Below are 9,275 nucleotides of genomic sequence, written 5' to 3' on the forward strand. Positions count from 1 at the left end.
TTCATGATTTTATTCCAGCTTTATTACATGTAGCATAAATCTGAAATCACTCTTTCTTAAATTATTTTTCTTCAATCAAACTTATATTATAGCATTCCACTGAAAATCCAAAATCCAGAAGAGTCATTATTTTATTTTATTTATTCATTCACTCAATTTTTAAATTTGACCAGAGAGAAACACAGAGAGAGAGAGAGAGAAAGCAAGCCACCAGGTCCAGGACTCGAACCGTGGTCGGCCATATGGGAGTGTCCAGCACCTTAACCACCATGCCACCTGCTGGTCCCCATGCCCTTGTTTCATCTCATCCCCTTCAGTATAGCTGAGACCTGAGAACTGCTTTTAGAATATGGTGAAGGTGGGTCAGCCTATATCCTGGTGGTTAAGGTAGCTGGGCCCCACATAGTCAACCACATGGTTTGAGTCTCAGACCCAGAGACCTAAGAGACACGTTAGGTATGTGTGCATGTGTACCCAAAGTTCTGAAAGAAGGAAGAAATGGAGGAGAAGGATTGTGGTATAACCATTCCCCATAGGGATTGCAGTCTCACTTTTCCTCTGTCTCTCTCTGTGTCTCTCCAGTGAGTTCACATACCCTCTAGCAGATTTTACAAAAAGGATATATCAAAGGTGGTGGAGTACCAATCCCTCGACTATATTATAAAACTCAGGCATAGCCAACTAGAGTGGGAAAGGTTCTCCTGCCAGCCTTGAAGAAATAACATCCATGTTGTGAATTGCCTCTACGACCAAGGTGGCTTCCAGCCAATAACCAGTAGAAAGCAAGGGCTCCAAGTCACAGAAACATGGGGAAATAGTTCTTCCAACAGTTTCAATGAGCTTATAAGTCATCCCTCAGAGCTTCCAGATGAAAATGCAGTCTGGGCCAACACTTAGTTGCAGTTTTCTGGGTAGACCCTCAGCAGAAGACCCAGCCCGGCTATGCTCAGGCTCCTAACTGACAGACACTGCAACATCATAAATGTGTATTGTATTAAGGCACTAAATTTGTGGTAGTTTGTCACACACAATAGTAAACCAATGTAGAGAGGATCCTTATTTCTCAATTTCCCATCTACAGTTAAGATTGACCTCTCGTTGAGCACCTAACCTATAGCAGGTGTATCCAGTATTCAAGAAGCTGGTTTAATAGAGACAACAGAAAAGTAACCAGGCCACTCCTGTCCAGTGTGATGTGTTCAGGATGTAGGCAAGCCCAGAGGTCCACAACAACCTGTAGGAGGGCAGCTACCAGAACTCTTCAAAGGAAGAGTGTGACTTAAAAGAAGACTAGCTAGTTACAGAAGAGGGCCTTAGGCAGAGGTCCAAAAAAGTTGGGTTGTTCTTCATCATTCATGATTTTATTCCAGCTTTATTACATGTAGCATAAATCTGAAATCACTCTTTCTTAAATTATTTTTCTTCAATCAAACTTATATTATAGCATTCCACTGAAAATCCAAAATCCAGAAGAGTCAAAAAAAAAAAAACAAGAAATAAAAAAAACATGTTCTTGAACTTAGATATGTCTCCTGATAGAGATTAGATTAGTGACTGTTTGTCTTAATAAGCAGCACTTCCTCTTGAAACTGAGCCCAAAACAACCTTAAAAAGTTCCGATTTCATAAAACGTGTCACTTCCTCTCCACTCACAGCCCCCATTTTCCTTCCTTCCCCTGGGTCTCACTTTTTTTTTTTTTAATGTAATGCTTTAGTGCTTGAAATAATACCCCTCTTTGGCAAGCTGATATAATATAGCTCCCACTTTTCTGGGGAAAATTTTAGGATGGGGGGGGTTTCATCTCAGCCAAGGTCACAGAGAGGGTCAGAAACAACAGAGCTGAGATTCAATCCCTCGTCCCAGGAGCCTCAGGATGAGCCCCAGAGCAGTTTCCTTGTCATCATCTGAACTTGAAGTGGCCTCCACCCACGCCTAGCCTTCTCTGGCACCTCCTTCCCTTCCCATAACTTCACAGAGCCGGTTACTCAGGGTCCATATCCATGACCAGCCCAGTCATGTTGCTTGACCTACTTGGGTATTTTCATGCTACTCAGGGGGAACTTTGGGGCAAAACTATGACAGTGAAAAAAGCCTTCCACCCATCCCCAGGCACTGAACAAAGGAGTAGGGGACAGAGCAAATGAGAAGTCACAGCAGGGGAACAAGGTGATCTCGGTTGTGCTTCAGCAAAGCCAGAGCAACCATTTCAGGGATTTCTCGTGTTTGGGCAAGGACATAACTCCCCGTCCCTGTACCTGTCTGGCCCCTTACATCAACCCTTTGTCTGAAGACATAATGACAGCTGTTTGGGGAGGAACCTTATCTTCTGTGAGTCCTCTAAAGCACCATGGACTCCTCCCACAAGGGCAATATAATTAGTAGCATACATGTGCTGTGGGCTACGTCTCATTTAAGGTGGGCTATTAACTTTTCAGAAGGCGTGAAGAGCTACTACTCTATTTTAAATAAAGCTAATGATGCCAAAGAACCCACATTTAAAGTTCTAAAACAGCAGCTATGCACCCACCACCACCCACAGATCCAGCAATTGAGTTTTGTTTTGTGTTTCTTTTTTTCCTTTTTTTCAGTTTGTTTTATTATTTATTTAGAATAGAACTGATTTCTATCTGGATGATGCAGTCATTCACGCTAACATATCAAAGCATTCAGCTGTACAGTGCGCTCCCCCTTAAAAAGCACCATGAGGTCCTGTACCGGTGACTGCAGTAATTGTAGGTAGACTTGTGCCTAATCCATGAAGGTTCATGGACTGACTCCCACCCACCACCTTGCTGAGATCTTCCTCAGATCAAAAATACTTCAACTGGAGGTATCTGATACAAAAGAGGAAGCAGAAGCCTCAATTCTCTCCTGGACAGTCAATACTCGATTCTGTGGAAGTCCTGGCTTTGGACACTGGCAGCCATTGGCATTGTCTTTAAAGCCAAAGTTGTGACTTACCACTTGGTCCAGTTTACTTTTTCATTTCCTAAGTGGAACTCAGGAAGAGGGTTAGGCAGGGGTATTTCGATGGAAGGAGAGGAAAATCAAGCCACTCTTTTAAAAAGTACAATTGAATTAAAAATTAATAATTAGATTTTGGAAAAGCAAGCACTAACTAAGGGAAAAAGTTTCCTTAAAAAATGTCTTTGCCTTGTGTCAATTAGGGAGCCTGTTCTTGCGGTAGGTTTGCTCTGCTGCCTCAGAGCCAAATCTTCAGCCTCCCACACAGATCTGTGAAATCAATTGTCTTCCCCAAACATGTGGTAACCACAGAGAAGTGAAATTAATAAAACTGCTCCAAAAGATGATTTCTAAAGATGACATCCCTACTCTAGTTTTAAGCTTTCTTTCCTGGGGCCAAATAGGGGCTGAAGGGGGGAGCAAGAGGGGTTTGGTGAAGATGTGCGGCTCATTTTTCTGTTTTGTTTTATAAGTTTTAAAATTGTGGTTTAATATAGTTACTTTGGGAGGGAGGAGAGTAGGGAGGAGTTAAAGGTGGAAGACGGAAGCCAAAAAGAAAGAAAGAAAGAAAAAGAGCCAATCCAGTCATTCTTGACAAACATGCATGTCAAAAATGTCAAAGCCAGGGGGAAATGGGGCTTCCACTCAATGCCCCCTCAAGCCTTCTCCATTTGTCTCTCCTAACACACAGCCTTGGTTGAAGGCTACCACTGAGGGCAGTGTGGCTTACATACTGAGCCTGCCACCCGGTGAAGTTTTTCAGGAGAAGGCCGGGCTCAGCTCCAGCCCTAACAATGCCAGGACGACAAGCTAAAGCCATCAGTCTCCATTACCAAGACAGTATTTGCCTCCCATATTATCTCATCTGTCATGTCCTCGTTGGACTCCAAAGGCATGGCTGTCTCATACATCATCATCATTTTCTCCCCACAAAGATGGAGAGCCCTAGGGAGGGGTTCTTTTTGCCCACTGTCCCTCCCTGGATAGCCAAGGGCCTTCAGGGTGACAGAAGCAGTGCTCAGCTACCTGGGGATACATTTGCATCCCAATTAGACCCAGAGCTTTGAAGCAGAGGGAGGAGGGAACTGACAGCCAGTTTGTAAATCAGAAGTTTAAACAAACTTCCACAATCTCTGGAGGCCTTGGAGAACACCCCTGTGATGCTGAGAGGGAAGTGAGAAGAGTACTCTCAAATCTAGAGCTCATGGACACATACAGTTAGTCCTGGCGGATATACAGTCTTGTCACTGAAACTGGAATATCATTAGTAGTAGTTATATTTAATTAAGCCTTGGGTGTACTATGTTATTTAATTCTCACAATGGTCTCCTTTTACATGTAGAGGGCATTATTTTCAGGGGAAAAAAATTGAGGCTTTGAGGATAAACTAGAATTAGAATGAACCTATTTGTCTGATTTTAGGTCTTGACTCTGACTAATGGCAGTGTGTTAGCTGGTCTGGTATGGAACACCATCTTTGTTTTGTCTGCGAGAGGGTACATGTACTCACCAGAGAGAGATGAGGAGAGGAGAGGAGGAGAAAAGAGGAGAGGAGAGGAGAAAGTACTCTCCTTTCCTGGGGAATGGTCATGCTATAATCCCTTCTCCTCCATCTCTCTCCTCTCAGGACTTTGGGCATTCACGCACCCTTATCTATTCTGTGTTTCAAGCTACAAGGTCCAGGACTTGAACTGTGGAATAGGCTATGTGGGATCCAGCTTCTTTAACCACCAGGCCATGGGGCTGGCCTATTAATGATAATATTAATAGTTATTCTTCATAGAGACCTACTATGTGTCTGGGTCTATTCTAGACATTTTGTATGCATATTCTCATTTAATCCACACAGGTTATACCTGTGAAACAGGTATTATTATTATTAATATCTACATTTTAAAAGCTGGGAAATTGGTATATAGAGAAATTAAGTAACTCACCACATCCTCAACCAGTAGGTGGTGGAGTTAGAATTCAGACTCAGAAACTCCAATATGAATACATAGCCAACTATGAACACTGATTCGCTGTGCAGAAGTCTAGATTATTCCAGCAGAAAGATCTATTCATGGGGGCCAGATCCATGGCCTATTAGTTAAAGGAGCTAGATCCCACATGGCTGACCTTATAATTTGAGTTCTGAATCTGGTGGCTTGAAAAACACATCAGGCACATGTACATAGATGCCCAAAATCCCAAAAAGAAGGAGAGATGGAGGAGAAAGGATTGAGCATGATCATGCTCTATTGGGGAGGAGGGGTGCTTTCTTTGTCTCCTTCTCTGTGTATCTCTGTCTCTGGAAAGTTCATGTATCCTCTGGCAAATTAAAGAGAAAGAAAGAGAGAGCAAGAGAGAGATCCAATCATAAAGTGTGGAGGTGCAGCATTCATCATTGAGTTCTTCACTAATTTCAATCTGAATGAAATCATGTTAATTGTAAATTACCTCATGGGACATCTCAAAGGAGCAAATGTGTAACCAAAGCACAGTGAAAAGACCCATGACTGTCCTTGGTTTTAAGAAAGAAGCCTGAGATCAGCAGATGGCATAATGGTTACATCATTGGACTCCCACATAATTGACCACAGTTTCAGACCTGGACCCAGATGCTTAAACCTCATTCCAGGTGCGTGTGCATACTTGCCCAAAATCCTGACAGGAGAGTGGAGGAGAAGAGATTGCAGCATGGCCATCCTCCCTGGAAGGTAATTTTTCATTTTCTATCTCTCTGTCTTTCTGACAAGCACACACACTAGATAGTAAAAATCTCTCTAAGAATAAAAAAGAAGAAGAAGAAGGAAGCTTATTGGCTAGTGGCAGCATGAATTCAGTTCTTTCTTGGCACCAGCTTGTGGAGCCATGACTTTCCAATAGGCACTGCCATTGGGCAGACCAAGGAGCCTCAGGGACTACCAGGGACATAGGGTTCCAGCTTCTGGGCATGTTAGGAGGTAATCCACCCTTTGAGCCTTTTCTCAGCTAGAAGGATGCATTCTTACTGTTTTCAGCCCTGAGAAATTCAACTAGGCCGTTCTGCATCATAGAACTTGACCTCCTTTCTTAGGGAAGGGTTTCTATCATTCCCAGAGGTAAGGCAGCTACAATAAAAACTGAACCCAGCTCAAAATGGCTGCAGGATACCCTGCTTATTTCCTAACCACTCATTGGGCATTCCCCTTTCTTTCTGTTGGTAGAACCCTGATTTTGTTTAGCTAATCCTCCTCCTCACAATCTGATGCTATACAATGCCCATAGTGGTAACCCTATTTCCTTTGCCTGTTAATGGCTAGGGAATGGATGAGTGACACAATTTTGACCAATCCATTATGAAGGAATGGGTGTTAGAAAGAGCAGACTTTAGAAAGGTTTCTTCAATGGAAAAAAATGTACAGAAAAAGCAATGACTTTTTGCCTTCCATTGGAAATTGCCACAAGTCAGGATGTGATGTCTAGAACTGCAGGCTATTGCCCTTGAGCATCAGTCCAACCATCCTGAGAAGAGCAGCAAGTGATAGAAAGAAACTGAATCCTTAAGACATTGATAAGTCTCCAAATAAACCAACTCTGGAGCTGTCCTACCTTGGACATTGAATCATGTCAAATAATATTTTCCTCATATGTCAACAAAGTTTGGTTCAGGAAACACTGGTTAAATGAGATTCACTAAAACAATCCCCAGGCCAGGTTAAGGCTGTGGCTCCCACACGGTAAACCACATTGTTCAAGTCCTAGATTTGACAGTTTGAAGAACACACAGGGTACATAGCCAAAATCCCAGAAGGAGGGAGAAACAGATGAGCAGGGACTATGGCATGACCATGCCTCATGGGGGATATTGTCTTGCTTCCTCTTCTCTCTCTCTCTCTCTCTCTCTCTCTCTCTCTTTCTCTCTCCTCTCCAGTGAGTGCATGCACCCTCTGGTAAAGTTTTTTTTAAAAATCCACACAGAGCACTTTCTGTCGTTTCTATTGTAAGTGAGACCAGCTATTATTACATTTATTATTTATACATGTAAAGCACCCAGCTCTGTGTCATACTTCAAACCCTCAAGTAAAAAGGCTAATAATGAGGGCCAGCAGGTGGTCTTGTGATTAGGCACTGGACTCTCACACGGCCAACTGTAGTTCAAATCCCACATCTAGCGGTTTGAAAATCAGCCAGGCACACATATGTGCATACCCAAAATCCCAAGAGGAGATTGTAAGAAAAGGGATTGTGGCATGGCCATCCCCACTGGGGAATGATTTCTCCCTTCCCTTCTCTGTCTCCCTCAGTCTACCACAAATGAGCACACACATCCTATGATAAAAACCTTAAAAAAAAAAAAGGTTAATAATGAAGGCAACAGGCCTATGTAACCCATTTTGAATCTTCAAGAAATCTCAGAAATGTTAAGCCTCAAAACATGTGAGTCGAACCATGGCAACAGTCCAAGTGGAATCTACACAGTTCCAAAATTAGAACTAAAACTACCGTCTTATACCACCAGACAACAAAATCATAAAAATCCACAATAAAGGATACAATTTGGAGACTTGACATGAGTTTCCTAGCCTTGCTCATTATTTTAATCAAAACTGAAAGTAGTTTCTCTCCTCGTCCTTATAAACTGTACACTTTAGAAAGAAAGCTATAATACGTGGTAGGGGAGGTACCATGATCATGAAGATGGTTTTCCCAGGGCGAGGCTTATCTACTGCACTCTGGATGTGCTGACCTCTGGGATTTCCCCAAATGCGGGAAACTTAACTGCATAATGTGTGGTAGTGGGGGACTACGTTCACACTTTTGCCCACATATATAAAAAAAGAAAACAACAAAAAGGAAAAAATAAAAGCAATAATATTCACGCCCAACATGTACATATTATATAATAAATACAGCATTATAGATTCTTTGAAGATGGTGTCATTTGTAGTTGGATCCTGGCAGCTGCTTTGAAGTCATACAATTTTTCACTTAAGGCTAATTAGAGGATTCTTAATTAGCAATTCTTCCATCCAGTAGATTTGACAATGAAGATTTTTCATAACCAGTGTAATATTCAGTTCCTCTTTCTCTCCCATTTTAACAACACAAACCAGAAAAATAATAATGTATAAAAATCTCTGTCCAAGGCCTATAAAACTGGAGATAGTCATAAGATGGTCAGGGAGAACTGAGATACGTGGACACTTGTCCCACTCCTGACATTGCCTTGCTTCAGGGCCTGAATAGAAAAAGGCAAAGTCAAAAGCAAACATAAAGCAAGCATCCTATCAAATGGAAAGCACAAAAGACTACATGATGATGTGTCCCTCTAGTCCCAGCTACTCAGAGGCTGAGGCAACAAGTGTCTAAAAAAAAAAGAAAGAAAGAAAAATGCACCCCCTCCCTCAACACACACAGGGCATAGACTTATCATCTCTAGGATCATATGAAATTTGTTCACTTTTTTTTATAAAAATAGGCAAGTCAAATAACTTCTTGCAGCATTTAGGAAAGTCAGTTCTGAAGCTAAATTGACTGAGTTCAAATCCCAGGTCAACCTCTCACTAACTTTAATCTTGAGACCATTCTTTAACATCTGTATACCTTGGTTTTCTTACTTGTAAAATAAAGATAATACTAATGCCTCATAAGATTATCATCAGGATTGTACAGCACATCTAAAGGTGCTAGGAAAATACACACAATAAGTGCCAAGTACATTTTACTAATGTTATCCCCAAGACATAAAAACTCTGTAAACCAAACTAAACATTATCTATGTCAGATTTAGCCTATAAGCTACAGGTTTACAACTCTGGATGATAAGATTTCAAGGATCTGCTCAGGTTGCCTACAATTTCATGATTCCAATTTATGGAGTCAAGGACACTGATTAGCCTCTAATTAATTCTGTACAACATAGCTAAGGACATAGAACTTTTATACTAGTTAGGATTAGGTAGTCAAAACAAAATTCTGATCAAATGCCAAAATATGTGCTCTTTGAGATCAAAAAAAGAAAATGAGGATCTTCTTTTCTTTCCATTTAAGAAAAGATTAGCTTTAGTTTCTTGGGCTGGCCCTGTTGCCTGGTAGTTGAGGCAGCTGGATTCCACAGGGATCAAATTCCAGGTGCATGTGCATATGCATGCATGCCCCAAATCCTGACAGGATGGGGAAATGGAGGAGAGGAGATTGTGATAAGGCCAAGCCCTGTTAAAGGGTGCTTTTCTCCCTGTTGGTCACTCTCTGGTGAGCTATTTCTCTGGCCTAACAAACAAGCTGGAGCTCCCATGGAAGATTCCCTCCCCCGAGGGGTCGGGGGTGGGGCAGTAGTTTGTGT

General features: G+C 41.9%; 1 non-coding gene across 1 annotated transcript; it reads left to right on the forward strand.

Moving 5' to 3' along the window:
- Positions 1-7,594: 7,594 nt before the first annotated feature.
- On the forward strand, positions 7,595-7,759 carry LOC114008824 (U1 spliceosomal RNA). Its single transcript, XR_003550328.1, has one exon. It is a non-coding gene; the product is annotated as a U1 spliceosomal RNA (small nuclear RNA).
- Positions 7,760-9,275: the final 1,516 nt, after the last annotated feature.

The sequence above is a fragment of the Tupaia chinensis genome, unplaced genomic scaffold (genome assembly GCF_000334495.1).
Source record: "Tupaia chinensis unplaced genomic scaffold, TupChi_1.0 Scaffold000399_1, whole genome shotgun sequence".
Lineage (NCBI taxonomy): Eukaryota > Metazoa > Chordata > Mammalia > Scandentia > Tupaiidae > Tupaia > Tupaia belangeri.